At 48.7% G+C, this 19,786-nt stretch overlaps 1 pseudogene; it reads right to left on the bottom strand.

Moving 5' to 3' along the window:
* The window catches only part of LOC136626623 (uncharacterized), a 39,645-nt pseudogene extending 31,940 nt beyond the window's left edge, over positions 1-7,705 (bottom strand).
* Positions 7,706-19,786: the final 12,081 nt, after the last annotated feature.

Here is a 19,786-nt window from a genome sequence, read left to right as displayed (position 1 = left end):
GCACGCCCTAGTCAGACTGGGTTTTTTTAATTAATAATCACAGGCAGGTACTACTGCGCTATTGGAATTCTGTGTGGGAATTCTTGTGGGTGCACAGCATGCGTGGCTCCCTGGAACCCACCGATGGTACATAAATAAATCCCATTGCAGTGCCCCGGATAGCTGAGCTAACGTGAGATAAAGTACAAGTTGGCTTCGACCCACACTCCATGCCCTAATCAGTCTGGCCTTTTTTCATAGTCACAGCCAGCTACAACTCCGCTTAGTGAAATCTGTCTGGATCCACAGCATGAGTGGGTCCCAGGAAGCCATTGACGGTACATTAATAAATCCCATTGCAGTGCCCCTGATAGCTGAGCTAACGTCTGATAAAATACAGGTGGGCTTCGGCCCACACTGCATGCCCCAGTCAGACTGGGGTTTTTTATAATTAATAGTCACAGGCAGGTACAACTCCGCTATGGGAAGTCTATGTGTACCCACAGCACGGGTGGCTCCCAGGAACCCACCGACGGTACATGAATACATCCCATTGCAGTGTCGCGGATAGCAGAGCTAATGTCAGATAAAATACAGGTGGGCTTCGGTCCACACTGCATGCCCCTGTGACACTGTTTTGTTTTGTTTCTTTTGGGGGGGGGAGTGCCAGATACGAAGAACACCGCAATGTGAAAACTTAGTGTAGCCATACTATGCACAGACCCCTGTAGTATTCCTATAGCAAAGGTATAAGCTGACCCCACTGCAGTTATTTTGCAGAAGTTTAGGTAGACCCCAGTAACATTTCCGTAGCAGCAGTATAGTCAGAGCCCAGTAACATTTCAGTAGCAGCAGTATAGGCAGAGCCCAGTCTTAGTAACATTTCAGTAGTAACAGTATAGACACACCCCAGTAACATTTCCGTTGCAGCAGTCTAGGCAGAGTCCAGTATTAGGTACATTTCTGTAGTAACAGTATAGACAGACCCCAATAACATTTTAGTTGCAGCAGTATAGACTGACCCCAGTAACATTTATGTAGCTGCGGTATTGGCAGACCCCTGTAACATTTCTGCAGCTGAAGTATAGGCAGACCCCTGTAATGTTAAAGCAGTTATGCTCCTCTCCTTTGCCCCAAACAAGCTTCTCCGATAACTGTGGTAACACGAAAGAAAATACATGATGCACATTGCTGACCCCCTGACCCCAAGCGGGAGGGGGAGGTGGCATTACAAGGCCAACACAGCATGACCAGGACCCGCTATAGTCACGTTAGCGGGCCCAAGTTCAGGCTGGGTTCCGCGCCTCCACCGTAGATTTTGCCTCCATGGGCAAAATTAAACCTTCAGATGCGAATAATAGCCAACAAAAGTGGAAGCGACAACAGCTGTGTGGAAAAGCTAGTATTTTCTGAGACAAGATGGGCATTTGATAGCAATGAAAAGGATATTCTAGGAACTAAAAGTCGTCACTCCTTCTCATCTCAATCAGAAATATGGAAAGGCTTCATTTATATGCTTTCTGTTGACCATTGCAAAGTGTTAGCAATGCAAGTTTCTGGCTATACCACTCATCTTTGTCAGGAATTACCAAAGATGATCACAAGTAAAGGCCTCATCAATCAGTCCAAAATCAGTCCGGGAGTATGTGGCTCTCAGCTGGCCTGCTTCCACCAAGGATATGTGCCTGCTGCTACTCTGTCCCCAGCCCTGCAGGGATGCTGTGTTCTATACTCGGCTCTATTCTACCTTAGCTGTACACTAAAATATGTAATTATTATCTGCACCAACAAGATGGAAGCCGCAATTGCTCTACCGGTTGGCTGAATGCTTCAGCTAGCGATAATCAAATAGCACCCCGGTTGTATTTACTTGGTTTTCGGAAATGTGGCCTCTCTTGGACCTCCACGTCCTCGCCCACGGCCATGTCCTCTAGGCCTACCCCTACCCCTCAGCATGGTGTATTTCGTATACAGCAGACACTGAGCATTGCTAAAAATTAGGCGCTTATTGGCCTGCACTTGGAGGCTGACAGCGGTACTGTAACGCACACTGTAGGCCGAAAAAATTATACTCTTGCCTGCAGAAGGGCCAAGGTGGCAAAGTAAATCAGTTATGTTTTCTTTCCCCGCTACAATGGCTGGATTAGCCTGGAAAAAGTTGCACAGCCCCAACCAGGCGTAGTTGCAGTTCCCACAGGACATAGGCCTCGGCATACAGCTTCAGCAGTCATAGGCAGGAAGTAGACATTCACTGCACCCAGGACATAGGCCTCTGCACAAATCATCAGCAATCGCGGGCCTAGAACGGACTCCATTGCTAGCGTAGCTGTGAACGTCTCATTAGCGCTGTTTCGCTCCTTTTGTTTCTCCCAATGCAGTGCCCCGGATAGCTGCGGTAATGTGAGATAAAATACAGGTTGGCTGCGGCCCACACTCCATGCCCTAGTCAGTCGTTTTTTTCTTTTGTCATGGCCAGATACGTAGAACACTGCGATGGGAAAACGTAGTGCACCCATACTATGCACAGACTCCTGTAATATTCCTGTTGCAAAGGTATAAGCTGACCCCACTAACAGTTATGTTGCAGAAGTCTAGGGAGACCCCAATAACATTTCAGTAGTAACAGTATAGACAGACCCCTGTAACATTTCTGTAGCAGCAGTATAGGCATAGCCCAGTAACATTTCAGTAGTTAGAGTATAGCCAGACCCCAGTAACATTTCATTTGCAGCAGTATAGACAGACCTCAGTAACATTTTAGTAGCAGCAGTGTAGGCAGAGCCCAGAAACATTTCAGTAGTAACATTATAGACAGACCCCAGTAACATTTCAGTAGCAGCAGTGTAGGCAGAGCCCAGTTACATTTCAGGAGCAGAAGTATAGGCAGAACGAAGTAACATTTCTGACGCAGAAGTATAGGCAGGCAGACCCGAGTGACATTACTGTAGCAAGAGTGTAGGCCAACCCCTGACTCATTGGTGTACCATGAGTGTAGACGAAGGCCAGAAAAATTACTTGAATTACAGTGTAGGCGAGGGCCCAAAAACTTGCTGTACCAACAGTAGAAATGTACCCCAGAAAAAAATTTTCAACCGAGAGGGCAGGTGAAACCCATTAATATTTTAGCTTACTGTGTCTTAATTTGTAAGAGAGCCTGGAGGCAGCCCTGTTAAAAAAAAATTGGTTCATGTTGAAGTTTCAATGCTTTAGTTAGAAACGTAGAAATATTGTTTGACAAACGTTATATGAGCCTTTTGGGTCGCAGAAAAATTGGCAGTTCAGCGTGATGACAGAATGTTTCAGAAGGAGGAGCAGGAGGAGGAGGACTAATATCATACACAGATTGACAAAGGTAAATGTCCTTTTTTTACGGTGATAGAGAACAATGCTTGCATGCACGGTTGCAGAGAAAAGATTGTTTAGGTAATGCTGCTCTCCGTTGGTGGAGAAGAGGAGTCTGGAAAAATCCAGGCTTTGTTCATCTTTATGAGTGTAAGCCTGTCGGCACTGTCAGTTGACAGGCGGGTACGCTTATCCGTGATGATTCCCCCAGCTGCACTAAACACCCTCTCTGACAAGACGCTAGCGGCAGGGCAAGAAAGCACCTCCAGGGCATACAGCGCGAGTTCGTGCCACGTGTCCAGCTTTGACACCCAGTAGTTGTACGAGCAGAAAATTATCACAATGTAGAAATAAATATTAGAAACTATATGAAGTAGTGTTTATTATAAGGGTAAGCTGACCATCCTAAGGTTGGCTCTGTTGAACAGGCAATAAATTAATAAAGGCTCAAGATTTTTATCTCATGCTGACACAAAGGGAGGGCTCTTTCAAACAGAGTCGTAAAAACGTGTGAACGGACGCACAAAGTAGCAAGAGTATAGGTGAACTCCTGAAATATTTCTGCAGCAAGAGTATAGGCGAATCCCTGAAGCATTTCTGTAGCAAGAGTATAGGCGAATCCCAGAAGCATTTCTGTAGCAAGAGTATAGGTGAACCCCTCAAACCATTCAGTAGCAAGTGTATAGGCGAACTCCTCAAGCATTTCTGTAGCAAGAGTATAGGCAAACCCCTGAAACATTTCAGTAGCAAGTGTATAGGCGAAACCCTCAAACCTTTCAGTAGCAAGTGTATAGGCAGACCCCTGAAATATTTTCGTAGCAAGTGTGTAGGCGGACCCCCTGAAACATTTCTGTAGTGAGAGTATAGGTGAACACCTCAAGCATTTCCGTAGCAAGAGTATAGGCGAACCCCTCAAACCTTTCTGTCGCAGGTGTATAGGCGGACCCCTGAAACATTTCTGTAGCAAGAGTATAGGAGAACCCCTGAAGCATTTCTGTAGCAAGAGTATAGGAGAACCCCTGAAGCATTTCAGTAGCAAGAGTATAGGCAAACCCCTGAAGCATTTCTGCAGCAAAAGTATAGGCAAACCCCTGAAGCCTTTCTGTAGCAAGAGTATAGGCGAACCCATCAAACCATTCAGTAGCAGGTGTATAGGTGGACCTCGGAAAAATTAGTTGCCTAAGAGTATAGGCGAGGGCCTGAGAAATTTGTGTACCAAGAGTGCAAGTATACCCCTGAAAAATTGGTTTACCCCGAGGGCAGGTGAAACCCATAAACATTTTTTAAAGATACAGCTCGCTGTTGCTTAATTTGTAACAGAGCCTGGAGGCAGCCCTCCGAAAATATTGGTTTTAACAGGGCCTTTTGGCTAGCAGAAAAATTGGCAGTTCAGCATGATGACATGCTGTTTGAGGAGGAGGAGTAATATCCAAGAGGGATAGACCAAGCTACTTCTCCCCTTTTTTGGGATGATAGAGGATGCATATTTCTCCTGTTGCAGCTAAAAGAATCTTTATGATCCGCTGCTTTCCACCGGTGGAGAAGAGAAGTCTGGGAAAATACAGCCTTTGTTCATCTTTATGAGTGTAAGCATGTCGGCTCTGGCAGTTGACAGGCGGGTACGCTTATCCGTGATGCCCCCCCCCCCCCAGCAGCACTAAACACACTCTCTGACAAAACGCTAGAGGCAGGGCAGGCCAGAACCTCCAGGGCGTACAGCGCAAGTTTGTGCCACGTGTCCAGCTTTGACACATAATAGTTGTCTGGAGCAGAGGCATCACGGAGGAAGGTGGTATGATCGGCTATGTACTCCTTCACCATCTTTTTACAGTGCTCCCTCCGACTCAGCCTTGACTGGGGAGTGGTTACATAGTCTTGCTGGGGAGCCATAAAACTGGCAAAGGTCTTGGAGAGGGTTCCCCTTCCTGCGCTGAACATGCTGCTTGACCCCTATGCCTCTCCTGCTAGTTGACCCGCTGAACCTTGTCTTCTGCCGCTAGCGCTGTCAGATGGGAATTTTAGCATCACTTTTTCCACCAGGGTCTTGTGGTATTGCATCACTCTCGTACCCCTTTCCTCTTCCGGACTGAGAGTGGAAAGTTTCTCCTTATACCGGGGGTCAAGAAGGGTGTACACCCAGTAATCCGTTTTGGTTAGAATGCGTCTAACGCGAGTGTCACGGGAAAGGCAGCCTTACATGAAGTCAGCCATGTGTGTCAGGGTACCAGTACGCAATACATTACTGTCCTCACTAGGAGGATGACTTTCAGGATCCTCCTCCTCCTCCTCTTCAGCCCATGCATGCTGAACAGATGAGAGGCAAGCAGCATGGGTACCCTCTGCCGTGTGGCCAGCAATCTCTTCCTCCTCCGCCTCCTCCTCCTCCAAAACGCGCTGAGATATAAACAGGAGGGTGGTCTGGCTATCAAGCGACATACTGTCATCCCCTATCTGCTGTTCTAATCGCAAAGCATCGGCCTTTATGCTTAGCAGCGAAATTCTCAGCAGGCAAAGCAGCGGAATGGTAACGCTAACGATGGCGCATTGCGGCTCACCATTTGGGTAGACTCCTCAAAGTTTCTGAGGACCTGGTAGATGTCTGCCATCCATGCCAACTCCTCCGTAAAGAAATGTGGAGGCAGACTATCACTATGCTGTCCATGTTGCGGCTGGTATTCCACAATTGCTCTACACTGCTAGTAAAGCCTGGCCAATATGTGCAATGTAGAATTCCAGTGTGTTGGCATGTCGCACAGCAGTTGGTGGTCTGGCAGCTGAAACCGACATTGCAGTGTCCTGAGGGTGGCAGCATTCGTGGTGGACTTGCCGAAATTTGTGCACGCGTGGCGCACCTTGCCGAGCAGGTCAGACAAGTGGGGGTAGTTTTTCAGAAACCGCTGAACCACCAGATTGAAGACATGCGCCAGGTATGGCACGTGTGTGAGGCTGCCAAGCTGCAGAGCCGCCACCAGGTTACGGCCTTTGTCACACACGGCCATGTCTGGTTGAAGGCTCAGCAGCGAAAGCCAGAGGTCGGTCTGCTCCGTTAGACCCTGTAACAGCTTGGGGGCCATGTGCCTCTTGTCACCTAAGCTGATTAGTTTCAGCACGGCCTGCTGACGCTTGCCCACTGCTATGCTGCCGCACCGTGCGCTACCGACTGCTGGTGACGTGCTCACACTTCTTAATTGAGAGGTGGAGATGGCGGAGGAGGGGAGGGGTTTGGAGGAGGTGGCATAAAACGATGCAGAAACCAGCACCGAGGTAGGACCCGCAAGAGAGCAGTCCCAGGCTCTGACTCGGTCCCAGCCTCCACCAAGTTCACCCAAAGTGCCGTCAGGGAGATATAGTGGCCCTGCCCGCCAGTACTTGTCCACATGTCCGTCAATAAGTGGAACTACCCTGTAACCATGTTTGTGAGGGAGTTTTATGTTGTGGGATATGTGCTTGTGTAGGGTGGGATGGCACACCGGGAAAAATAGTAGCGACTGGGGACCGAGTAGTGCAGGAGCGCCGGCGCCATCATGTTTTTGAAAGCCTCCGTTTCCACAAGCCTGTATGGCAGCATCTCCAGGCTGATTAATTTGGCAATGTGAACGTATGTAAAGGTTGTGCATGCAGGTGTGTAGTGGCATATTTCTGCTTTTTCTCCTACGCTTGTGTTAGCGACAGCTGAACGCTGTGCTTGGAGACATTGCTAGAGCCAATGGAGGACCGTGGAGATGAGGGTGTGGGTGCAGGCTGGGAGGTGCTTGTGCCTGCGTCCTGGTAGGGGGATTGGATCTGTGTGGCAGGTTGGGGCACAGGGGAAGTGGCAGTGGTGTGACCTGAAGGCGATTGTTGACCTTGTGGGATGCTTGGCCATCATATGCCTGTGCATGCTGGTGGTGGTGAGGCTTGCAGTGGTGGTTCCCTGGCTGTTCTTGGTGCAGCACTGGTTGCACACCACTGTTTGTCGGTCGTCCGTGCACTCACTAAAAAGCTTCCACACCTTTGAACACCTAGCCCTCTGCATGGAGGCTTGCCGCGAGGGGGTGCTTTGGGAAACTGTTGGGGGATTATTGCCTCTGGCCATGCCTCTTCCCATGGCCACTCCACTGCCTCTTTCAACCTGTCCTGCTGCTGCAGTTGCCTCGGCCTCTGAAGCCCTGTCTTCAGAAGGCTTAGCAAGCCAGGTGGGGTCAGTCACCTTATCATCCAGCAGCTCTACCTCTGAATCCTCTGTTCACTCCTCCTCTGGACTTACTGCTCTTACTACTACCTCATGGACAGACAACTGTGTCTCATCATCCTCATCCACAAAAAGCTCTTGGGACAGTTGCCAAAACTCCCCAGCCTTATTACCCGGACTCTGGGAAATTTCCAAATGTTGGGCATTGGTCATGACAAACTCCTCAGGTGGTTGAGGAACCGTTTTTTCCCACTCATGGCAGGGACCCGAGAACAGTTCCTGGGAGTCTGCCTGCTCAGATTATGTCATTTTCCTGGAGTAAGGAGGCTGGGAGGAAGGAAGAGCAGCAAGAGGATTCAGAGATGCAGTCCCTAGCCCAGTAGAAGTGAACGGCGTGAAAGACTAGGGGTTCGATACATAGCTGGGAGTGTTATCCACAATCCACGACAGGACCTGCTCACACTGCTGTGCTTCTAATAAAGGTTTTCCACGCGGACTCGCAAATTTTGATATGAAGCTGGGGAGCAGAGAGTCGTGGCACTCTCCTAATTGCTCTGCAGCCTGCTGTGATTCACCCCGCCCAGGACCACGGCCTGCGCCCACACCCTCACTTGGACGTCAGCATCCCCATTCTTGACCCTTAACCCTACTCCTCATCATGTCAGATAAAGGATAGAGCAGGGCCAAAATAAATTAACCCACGGTATAGCACTGAGAACTAGAGCTAATTCACTGCACATAGAGACTTGTGGATAACGGAGGCTCTATGCTGTGACAGAAAAAATTAAGCTGCTTTCTTGTGCTGATAGCTAGAGGTAATTTACCGCTCACAGAGACTTGTAGATAACAGGGGCTGTATGAAGTGGCAGAGAACTATTAACCCACTGGATAGTGCAGATAACTGGCTACTTCACCCAACACAAGGAAAGTGTATTGTAAGATGCTCTTCACAGGGGCAGAGAACTATTAACCCAGTAAATAGTGCAGATAACTGCAGCTACTTGACTGCCCAGAAGGACAGTGTATTTTGAGATGCTCTGCACAGGGGCAGAGAACTATTAACCCAGTGGACAGTGCAGATAACTGCGGCTACTTCACCGCGCACAAGGAAAGTGTATTGTAAGATGCTTTGCACTGGGGCCGTGAACTATTAACCGAGTGGATAGTGCTGATAACTGCGGCTACTTCACTCAACACAGAGAACGGTAAATGTGAAATGCTCTGCACAGGCCCAGGAAAAATTAGAGTACTGTTTAACGATGAGAACTCTGCTTAATGCACTGCACACATAGAATGGTCTAGCTGAAATGCTCTGTAGAGGCCCAGGGAAAATTAGCGTACTGCTTAGCGATGAGAACTCTGCCTAATGCACTGCACACAGAGAACAGTATAGCTGAAATGCTCTGCAGTTGCCCAGGGAAAATTAGCGTACTGTTTATCGATGAGAACTCTGCCTAATGCAGTGCACACAGAGAACGGTATAAATGAAATGCTCTGCACAGGCCTAGATGCTTTAAAAAAAATAGGTGCACTACTGCTCCCAGCCAACCACAAAAGTAATGCACACAATGAGGAGCAGCTCTAAGAAGGACTGTTGGGTTCTTGATGTCAGGATCCTTGCCTAACCGCACCCTACACTTGCACTTTCCCTATTTCAGCGTCTGTAGCTCTTTCCCTAACCTCTGCCAGCATGTGTCTTAGGAGAGCCGCGGGTGGCACCATTTCAAGTACTAGGCGGTCACTGGATCGGCCCAGCCACTTACTACTGTGGAGGGGGGGGGGTGAGGGCTGGCACGTCACAGCAGGAAGTGGTAATGCCTTCCCCGCATGTTTATTGGCTAAAAAATGGTGCTAAACATGCGGGGAAGGGAAATGAAAGTGACTCGAGTACCACGTGTTGCTCAACTCGAGTACTGAGCATCTCGAGTAGCCTAATACTCCAACAAGCATCAAGCTCGACAGGTGTGCTCGCTCATCTCTAGTACTGACCTACAAAGTAAAGTTATTGTGTCATTTCTACCACTGTGTGTACACCGTACAAAGAAGTCTCCAAAAGTCGCATTTTTTTCCATTTCACTTTGCTTTAAATCCTTTAAAAGCTAAAATCTATTATATGGTACATTAAATTGGATCACTGAAAAATGCAACGCATTCCACAAAAAATTAAAAGATTTTTTATATGTCATTTGGGTGTCTAACATTTATCATATTTTAATGTATCAGCATTACAGGATAAATTTAATACACTCAGTTTTTTTTTCTTTCTCTTTCCACAAATGTTTAATCACTCCGTTCACTCCTTTCCTCCCAGCTATGTGTTTGGAAATATTGTACCATAGCGACACTTGTTGATTAACATTGGTATTGCCCCCTTTTTTTTACTGCATGCATTTGGAACAGCTGAAAAAAATTTAGAACCCTGTGCTAGCCAGTAGAGCAAAATGTGATTGTTCTCAGCAAGAGAAACCTGGCAAGGGGACCCCCTAATGCTAATTCAGAGACTTTCACATCTTTATCAGTGGACTATTTAAGTACATCACAGCAACATTTCTCCAGAACACCACTGACCGTCTGTCCACTGTCTCTAAAACTAAGTCCTGTCTCTACCTAAAACTGAACCTCTTAAAAACTGACGTACTGTTTTTTCTGCTTTCTACTAACTGACCTCATCCTGACATCACCATCTCAGTGTGTGGCATCCACCCTGAATGCAGCAGCCAGGCTCATCTTCCTGTCCAATCGGACGTCTCTGCCTTGTGCACTCACTGCTCTTGCTGCCCATCAAATGTAGAATTAATTTCAAACTATCTTCATCCTCTCTTCATAAGTGTCTTCATAAAGTTCTCCACAGCACTGCGCCACCCTACATTGCTTTCCTCATCTGAATCCACCACATAGTCCGTGCCCTCAGCTTCACTAATGAAATAAGATAAAGTGCCCCTTTAACTCGAACCTCTCATTCCCACTTCTAAGACTTCTCCAGAGCAGTACCAGTCCTCCTTAATGCGCTACCCAATACCCGACACACAAAACTTCAGGCGTGTTTTAAAAATGCACCTCTACAGGGAGGCATACCATATCCCCTAAACTAAATCCCTGTGTACTCCCCCTGATAACATGCTCGTTGTCCTACTGACTGCGATCCCTGCTAGCCATAATCAACCACTTCTTGCAGTCATACCGATTCAGCCACCAAATAGCTTAAGTCTGACCATTGTTTATGTGTATAGCATCCCGCACTTCCCCCCACCATACCGTGGACATCTGCAGCTCCTTTACCTTCTACTTCACCCCCTTATTTGTAGTATGTAACCCCATAGGAGCCCTCACTCCTATTGTTTCTATCAATCCAATACTAGATGTAACAGTGGTTTTTGTATCTGTTTTCCCTGTTTTGTTAACAATGTGGAAAATGTTGGGCTATATGAACAAATATTATTATTATTCATTTCTCTATTCATTCGGTCTGGTATTTTTTAAAGTGCAAACTAATCAAAGCTTGTCTGCGCCTTGTCATAAGTATGCGTGTATATACATGCATGCCTCTTTGGATCTATTTCATTATGCCTGAGGAAGGACCCTGAGTAGTTAGAAAGCTCGCTACAACATCATGTATTTTTGTTAGCCATTAAAATGTATCATATCTACATGATTACTTACTATTAATTACTACATATCTACATGATTACTTCCTCCCAGCCTGGTCACTGCAGGAAAAGGAGAGATTCAGAACAGGCATGCTCCCAGGAACTGTTCTCGGGTCCCTTCCCTGAGTCGCACGCAATGGTTCATCAGCCACCTGAGGAGTTTGCCGTGACCAATGCCAAAAATTTGGACCTTTCACAGTCTCATGGTGATAAGGGTGGAGACTTACAAGTAGTGTCTCAAGAGGTATTTGAGGATGATGATGATGATGATGAAACACAGTTGTCTATCAGTGAGGTTGTTATTAGGGCAGTAAGTCTGAGAGAGGAGCAGACTGAGGATTTAGAGGAAGAGCTAGTGAACGATGAGTTGACTGATCCAACCTGGGTTGGTAAGCCTACTGAAGACAGGACCTCAGAGGGGGAGGCAAGTACAGCACCAGAACAGGTTGCAAGGGGCAGTGGGTGGCCAGAGGGAGAAGCAGGGCTAGAGCAAGTAATCCCCCAACTGTTCCCCACATCAGCTCCTCGCGGCAAACTTCCGTGCAGAGTGCTAGGTGTTCAAAATTCTGGAAGTTTTTCATTGAGAGCGCGGACGACCGACGAACAGTGGTGTGCAACCTGTGCTGCACCAAGATCAGCAGGGGAGCCACCACTACCAGCCTGACCACCACCAGCATGCACAGGCATATGATAGCTAAGCACCCGATAAGGTGTAATGAAGGCCATTCACCACCTGCGGGTCACACTACTGCCTCTTTCCCTGTGTCACATCCTGGCACTGAGATGCGATCCCCATCCCAGAACATAGGCACGAGCGACTCCCGGCCTGCACCCACCCATTCACCTCCACGGTCCTCCACTCCCTCCACCAATGTGTCTCACTGTAGCATTCAGTTGTCCATAACCCAAGCATTAGAGCGCAAGCAGAAATATGCAGCCATCCACACATATACACAAATCGCTAAACGTGCATATTTCCAAACTGCTGAGCCTGGAGATGCTGCCATATAGGCTGGTAGAAACGGAGGCTTTTTGCATCCTCATGGCAGCAGCCATCCCTCACAATTCGGTTCCCAGTCGCCACAATTTTTCCCGCTGCACAGTCTCCGCCCTACACCAGCACGTCACATAATATAAACCATGCCTTCACCAACGTGGTTACTGGGAAGGTCCACTTAACCACCGACATGTGGACAAGTGCTGGTGGGCAGGGACACTACATCTTCCTGACGGCACATTGGGTTAACCTGGTGTAGGCTGGGACCAAGTCTGACCCTGGGTCAGCTCACGTGCTACCCATACCGAGGATTGTGGGTCCTACCTCGGTCATGGTTTCTCCGGCTTATTATGCCACAACCTCCACCCCCCCTCCTCATCCTCCTCCACCTCTCAATTACCATCTGTGAGCATGTTGCTTTCAGTCAGTAGGTGACAAGAGGCACACCACCCAAAAGGTGTTACAGGGTTTGACGGAGCAGACAGATCTGTGGCTTTCACCGCTGAACCTCCAACCAGGCATGGTCATGTGTGACAATGGGCGTAACCTGGTGGTGGCTCAGCAGCTTGTCAGACTAACACACGTGCCATGCTTGGTCCACGTGTTCAATCTGGTGGTTCAGCGCTTTCTTAAAAACTACCTCAATTTGTCTGAGCTGCTCAGCAAGGTGCGTCGCGTGTACACACATTTCAGAAAGTCCACCACAAATGCTGCCACCCTCAGGAGATTGCAACAGCGCTTCCAGCTGCCAGTTTACTGGTCAACTTTGCACATGTTTGCCAGGGTTTGCAAGCAACGTAAAGCCATTGTTGAATAGCAGCTGCAACATGGCCGTCGGAATGGTAGTCAGCCTCCGCAATTCTTCACAGAGGAATGGGCATAGATGTCTGACATCTGTCAGGTGTTAGAGGAAACTGAAAGGTTGTCCTAGGAAACTTTGAAGAGTCAACACAAATGGTGAGCGGCAATTCGGCAATTATCAGCATAACCATCTTGCTGCTTTGCCTGCTGAGAAGGTCGCTGCTAAGCATTAAGGCCGACGCTTTGCAGCTAGAACAGGAGATGGGGGATGACAATACGTCATTTGATAGCCAGACCACCCTCAGGTCTATTTCTCAGCGCATCTTGGAGGAGGAGGAGGGGGGGGGGGAAGAGACTGCTGCCCACACTGCAGAGGGTACCCATGCTACTTCCTTTACATCTGTTCAGCGTGTATGGGCTGAAGAGGAGGAGGAGACTGAGAGTCATCCTCCTAGTGAGGACAGCGATGTGTTACGTACTGGGCCTCTGGCACACATGCCTGACTTCATGTTAGGCTGCCTTTCCCGTGACCCTCATGTTAGATGCATTCTGTCGAAAATGGATCACTGGGTGTTCACCCTTCTTGACCCATGGTATAGGGGGAACCTTTCCACTCTCATTCCCGAAGAGGAAAGGGGTACGGGAGTGATGCAATACCATAAAGCCCTGGTGGAAAAGCTGATACTAAACTTCCCATTTGACAGCACCAGCATTAGAAGACGTAGTTCAGTGGGCCAACTAGCAGGGGAGACGAAGGGAGCAGGCAGCATGTCCAGCACACGCAGGGGAACACTGTCCAAGGCCTTTGCCAGTTTTATGGCACCCCAGCCTGACTGTATCACCACTCTCCAGTCTAGGCTGAGTAGGAGGGAACAGTGTAAAAAGATGGCGGGGAAGTACATAGCCGTACCAATGTCCTCCGTGATCCCTCTGCTCCATACCACTATTGAGTGTCAAAGCTGGACACGTGGCATGAACTTGCGCTGTACGCCTTGGAGGTGCTGGCCTGCCCTGCCGCTTGCGTCTTATTAAAGAGGGTGTTTAGTGCTGATGCGGGGATTATCATGGATAAGCGTACCCGCCTGTCAACTGACAGAGCCGACAGGCTTACACTTATTAACATGAACAAAGCCTTTTACCACTGGTGGAAAGCAGCTTAACATAAAGTATCTTTAAGCTAGAACTGGAGGACTGGGCACCCTCTATCACCCCAAAAAATGGTAGAAGTAGCTTGGTCTATCCTTCCCTGATCTCCCTCCTCCTAAAACAGCATGTCAGCACGATGAACAGCAAATTCTTCAGAGGGCCAAAAGGCTCTGTGAAAACAATTTTTTCTGAGGGCCACCTCCATGTTGTCACCCCCAATTTTGAAGAAGTTCACCACTAGAGTTCCAGCTTCATACACCAACAGAGTCCACAAATGTATCCCAGCGCAGTGTCCAGCTATCTGACACCGAGACAGAATAAATTGTCCTGGTTTGGCCACTCTAATTTCTTCATAGTACAGGCTGTCTTTCCCCCGGGCACTGCTTAACAAGCCTCTCGGAGAAAGGCAGGGGCTGGGACAGGCGGTAGCTTGCCTGTCGGTGGACCGCCAACTGCATTCCGTGAAGCAAGTACGAGCTCTATGTTAAAAAAATATTTCAATGGTTCACCTGCACTCTGGGTAAACAAATCTTTCAGGGGTACACCTCTATTCTTTGTACACAAATTTTCAGGCGTTCACCTATACTCTTGGTAAACAAATGACCTGCACTCTCGCTCAACAAAACTTTCAGGTTCTCACCTGCAATCTTGGTAAAAAAAAAAATTCTTATTGCGTTTGTGGCTAATGAAATGCTGAGATGGAGGTGGCATGGGATGGCACTTACAATCATACATTAATTTATCTGTGCTTAGTCAGCTATGAAGCATAATTTTAAAAGGGTCACACAGCGTACGGAAACGTATCCCAGCGCAATGTCCATCTTTGGCCACAAATTTCTTTACAGTTCATGCTATCTTTCCCTGGGGCACTGGTTAACAAGCCCCTCGGGGAGAGGCAGGGGCTGGGATAGGCAATAGCTTACCTGTTTGTGGACAGCCACCTAAATCCTATTAAGGAAGTATGAGCTGTCGTTCGAAAAAATTTTCAGGTTTTTACCTGCACTCTTGGTAAACAAATCTTTCAAGGGTGCACCTACACTCTTGGTAAACAAATCTTTCAGGGTTTCACCTGCACTCTTGGGAAACAAATCTTTCAGGGGTCAAACTACACTCTTAATAAACACATCTTTCAAGGGTTCACCAATACTTTTGGTCAACAAAGCTTTCAGGGGTTCACCTGCACTCTGGGTAAAAAAATCTTTTGTTTTAGAATGAGTTGTTAAATTAGGGAGATGTGTAAAAGTACTGCCATCTGAGTCCTCTGTATACTCATGTTTGTGGCTAATAAGATTTTGTGACGGAGGTGGCATGGCATTGGAATTATGATCATAAATTAAGGTAGGGTGCGGGGCAGTGACTGAGTGTGTCCCCGCTCCTTCTCAGCACCTTGAGAAAACACATCAAAGGCAACAGCTCTTTGCCATTAGCCCCGACAAGGTGTTCATCGTGATGTTTTGTGAAACAGTCCTGCTCCTTCAGTCTTCCTGGAACCAGTGCTCGGCCTGGACCTCCCAGGATTTTCCTCATACCGGTTCTCTGACACCCTCTTCGCCTCACAGCTGGGGATGCTCCGTCAAAATCGTGCTCCGCCACCACGTTTTTGGGCGTCCCCTGGAGCACGAAGGTTTGGCCCTAGAGTGGGGTGTTAGGTGATTTTTTTCATTTTTTTTCTCTTTGCAACTGGCAGAGTTGTCGTTGTGTGCCTGGCCGCTCAGAGGAGGTGCCCGGGTCTGACGGCAGCCCACCAGCTACCGCGGCCAGACAGGCATAGTGCGGACTCGGGGACTCCGTCGCTCTACCCCAAGAGTAGGCGACAGAGAGGCGGCTGTGGTTCCTTGACTAGAGTGTGCGCATCCCTACTCCTTCTCAGCGCTTTGAGAAAATAGGTCAAAGACAGCCAGCTCTCACCCAGTGCTCCCGGACAAAGGCGGGTTGACCCAAACCCCCAGGACAAGAGAAGAGGTCCGCTCCTCTCTCACGTGCCGCTCTGCGCGGGGGCGGCATCAGTCTGTCGGATGTCAGGAGGCGGTAGGACCAGCCTATGGTGTCACCAAGCTCTCGTCGGCGAAGTAGGTGAAGGGGTGCACCTTTCCCTATCTGAGATGGGGACAACTGGATGCTGCACTGGGAAAAATTTCAGCTCGTGCCTACATCCTGAGGGGGATTGGACAGCAATGTCAGCATGTAACCCAGGAGAAATGGCAGTGGTGTCAGCCACAGGCGATGATTGGCCTTCGTTCCACCTAGTGTGGTGCTTAGCTAAGATGTGCCAGTGTGTGTGCCTTGCTGATTATGGTCTGTCCCAAGTAAATTGTTAGAGGGGTGACCACCAGGCTCTTTCCCACAATTTGGCTTAATAGTGTGACCTGGGAGCCTCAGATGCATCCATGCTGCCCTTGCTATTTCATATTCATTTCTGTGGTGTTTCCATGACTTTCTGATGTTTTCAGGTGATTTACACAACCTCCCCTATGAAGAGCATGGGTCACCTTGAAAAATGCTCGAGTCTCCTATTGACTTTAATGGGGTTCGTTACTCGAAACAAGCTTACAAGCATTACATAAAACTCGGCTCAAGTAACAAGCACCCGAGCATTTTGGTGCACGCTCATCTCTAATTATAATCTATTTCAGAGAGCTCAGTGTATTTGTTACTGTATGTACTTTGAGGGGCACAGTTTGTACTATTATTTATTTCAAGGGGCACAGTTTGTACTATTATTTATTTCAAGGGGCACAGTTTGTACTATTATTTATTTCAAGGGTCACAGTGTATTATAGTTTTTTCAATGGGCACTGAATATATTATAATTAGAGATGAGCGAGCACCAAAATGCTCGGGTGCTCGTTACTCGAGACAAACTTTTCGCGATGCTCGAGGATTCGTTTCGAGTAACGAACCCCATTGAAGTCAATCGGCGACCCGAGCATTTTTGTATATCGCCGATGCTCGCTAAGGTTTTCGTTTGTGAAAATCTGGGCAATTCAAGAAAGTGATGGGAACGACACAGCAACGGATAGGGCAGGCGAGGGGCTACATGTTTGGCTGCATCTCAAGTTCCCAGGTCCCACTATTAAGCCACAATAGCGGCAAGAGTGGGGCCCCCCCCTCCCAACAACTTTTACTTCTGAAAAGCCCTCATTAGCAATGCATACCTTAGCTAAGCACCACACTACCTCCAACAAAGCACAATCACTGCCTGCATGACACTCCGCTGCCACTTCTCCTGGGTTACATGCTGACCAACCCCCCCCCCCCACGACCCAGTGTCCACAGCGCACACCAAACTGTCCCTGCCCAGCCTTCAGCTGCCCTCATGCCACGCCACCCTCATGTCTATTTATAAGTGTGTCTGCCACAGGAAAAGCAGGCACACACTGCAGAGGGTTGGCACGGCTAGGCAGCGACCCTCTTTAAAAGGGGCGGGGCGATAGTCCACAATGCTGTACAGAAGCAATGAGAAATCCAATCCTGTGCCACCTCCATCTGGAGCTGCACACGTGGGCATAGCAATGGGGAACCTATGTGCAACACACTATTCATTCTGTCAAGGTGTCTGCATGCCCCAGTCAGACCGCGTTTTTTTATAAATAGTCACAGGCAGGTACAACTCCGCAATGGGAATTCTGTGTGCACCCACAGCATGGGTGGCTCCCTGGAACCCACAGGCTGTACATAAATGTATCCCATTGCAGTGCCCTGGACAGCAGAGCTAACGTCACATTAAATGCAGGTGGGCTTCGGCCCACACTGCATGCCCCAACCTGACCGGGGTTTTTAATTCATAGACACAGGCAGGTACAACTCCCTATTGTGAAGTCCCTGTGGACCGACAGCATGGGTGGGTGCCAGGAAGCCACCGGCGGTACATAAATATATCCCATTGCATTGCCCATCACAGCTGAGGTAATGTCATGTTTAATGCAGGTGGGCTTCGGCCCACACTGCATGCCCCAGTCAGACTGGGGTTCTTTAGAAGTGGACACATGCAGTTACAACTCCCTGTGGACCGACAGTATGGGTGGCTCCCTGGAACCCACCGGCAGTACATAAATATATCCCATTGCATTGCCCATCACAGCTGAGGTAATGTCATGTTTAATGCAGGTGGGCTTCGGCCAACACTGCATGCCCCAGTCAGACTGGGGTTCTTTTGAAGTGGACACATGCAGTTACAACTCCCTGTGGACCCACAGCATGGGTGGGTGCCAGGAAGCCACCGGCGGTACATAAATATATCCCATTGCATTGCCCATCACAGCTGAGGTAATGTCATGTTTAATGCAGGTGGGCTTCGGCCCACACTGCATGCTCCAGTCAGACTGGGGTTCTTTAGAAGTGGACACATGCAGTTACAACTCCCTGTGGACCCACAGCATGGGTGGGTGCCTGGAAGCCACCGGCGGTACATAAATATATCCCATTGCATTGCCCATCACAGCTGAGGTAATCTCATGTTTAATGCAGGTGGGCTTCGGCCCACACTGCATGCCCCAGTCAGACTGGGGTTCTTTAGAAGTGGACACATGCAGTTACAACTCCCTGTGGACCCACAGCATGGGTGGCTCCCTGGAACCCACCGGCGGTACATAAATATATCCCATTGCAGTGCCCAACACAGCTGATGTAACGTCAGCTGTAATGCAGGTGGGCTAAAAATTAATTGGATTACACTAGGCGAGGGCCCCCAAAAATTGGTGTACCAACAGTACTAATGTACCTGAAAAAAATTGCCCATGCCCAACCAAGAGGGCAGGTGAAACCCATTAATCGCTTTGGTTAATGTGGCTTAATTGGTAACTAAGCCTCGAGGCAGCCCAGTAAAACTAAAAATTGGTTGAGGTGAAAGTTTCAACGCTTTAATGAGCATTAAAACGTATAAAAATTGTTTAGAAAAATTATATGACTGAGCCTTGTGGGCCTAAGAAAAATTGCCCGTTCGGCGTGATTATGTGAGGTTTCAGGAGGAGGAGCAGGAGGAGGAGGATGAATATTATACACAGATTGATGAAGCAAAAAGGTCCCCGTTTTGGATGGTGATAGAGAACGATGCTTCCATCCGCGGGTGCAGCCTACGTACTGTTTAGGTATCGCTGCTGTCCGCTGGTGGAGAAGAGAAGTCTGGGGAAATCCAGGCTTTGTTAATCTTGATGAGTGTAAGCCTGTCGGCACTGTCAGTTGACAGGTGGGTACGCTTATCCGTGATGATTCCCCCAGCCACACTAAACACACTCTCTGACAAGACGCTAGCCGCAGGACAAGCAAGCACCTCCAGGGCATACAGCGCGAGTTCAGGCCACGTGTCCAGCTTCAACACCCAGTAGTTGTAGGGGGCAGAGGCGTCACCGAGGACAGTCGTGCGATCGGCTACGTACTCCCTCACCATCCTTTTACAGTGCTCCCGCCAACTCAGCCTTGACTAGGGACCGGTGACACAGTCTTGCAGGGGAGCCAAAAAGCTGGCAAAGGCCTTGGATAATAGTCCCCTGCCTGCGCTGTACATGCTGCCTGATCTCTGCGCCTCCCCTGCTACCTGGGCCGCGGAAATGCGCCTTCGGCCACTAGCGCTGTCGGATGGGAAGTTTACCATCAGTTTGTCCACCAGCGCCCTGTGGTATAGCATCATTCTCGAACCACTTTCCTCTTCGGGAATGAGAGTGGAAAGGCTCTCCTTAAACCGTGGGTCGAGCAGTGTGTACACCC

This window comes from Eleutherodactylus coqui, chromosome 1 (genome assembly GCF_035609145.1).
Source record: "Eleutherodactylus coqui strain aEleCoq1 chromosome 1, aEleCoq1.hap1, whole genome shotgun sequence".
Classification (NCBI taxonomy): Eukaryota; Metazoa; Chordata; class Amphibia; order Anura; family Eleutherodactylidae; genus Eleutherodactylus; species Eleutherodactylus coqui.
Note: the sequence above shows the minus strand (reverse complement) of the source record. Positions and strands in the feature narration are given on the sequence as shown.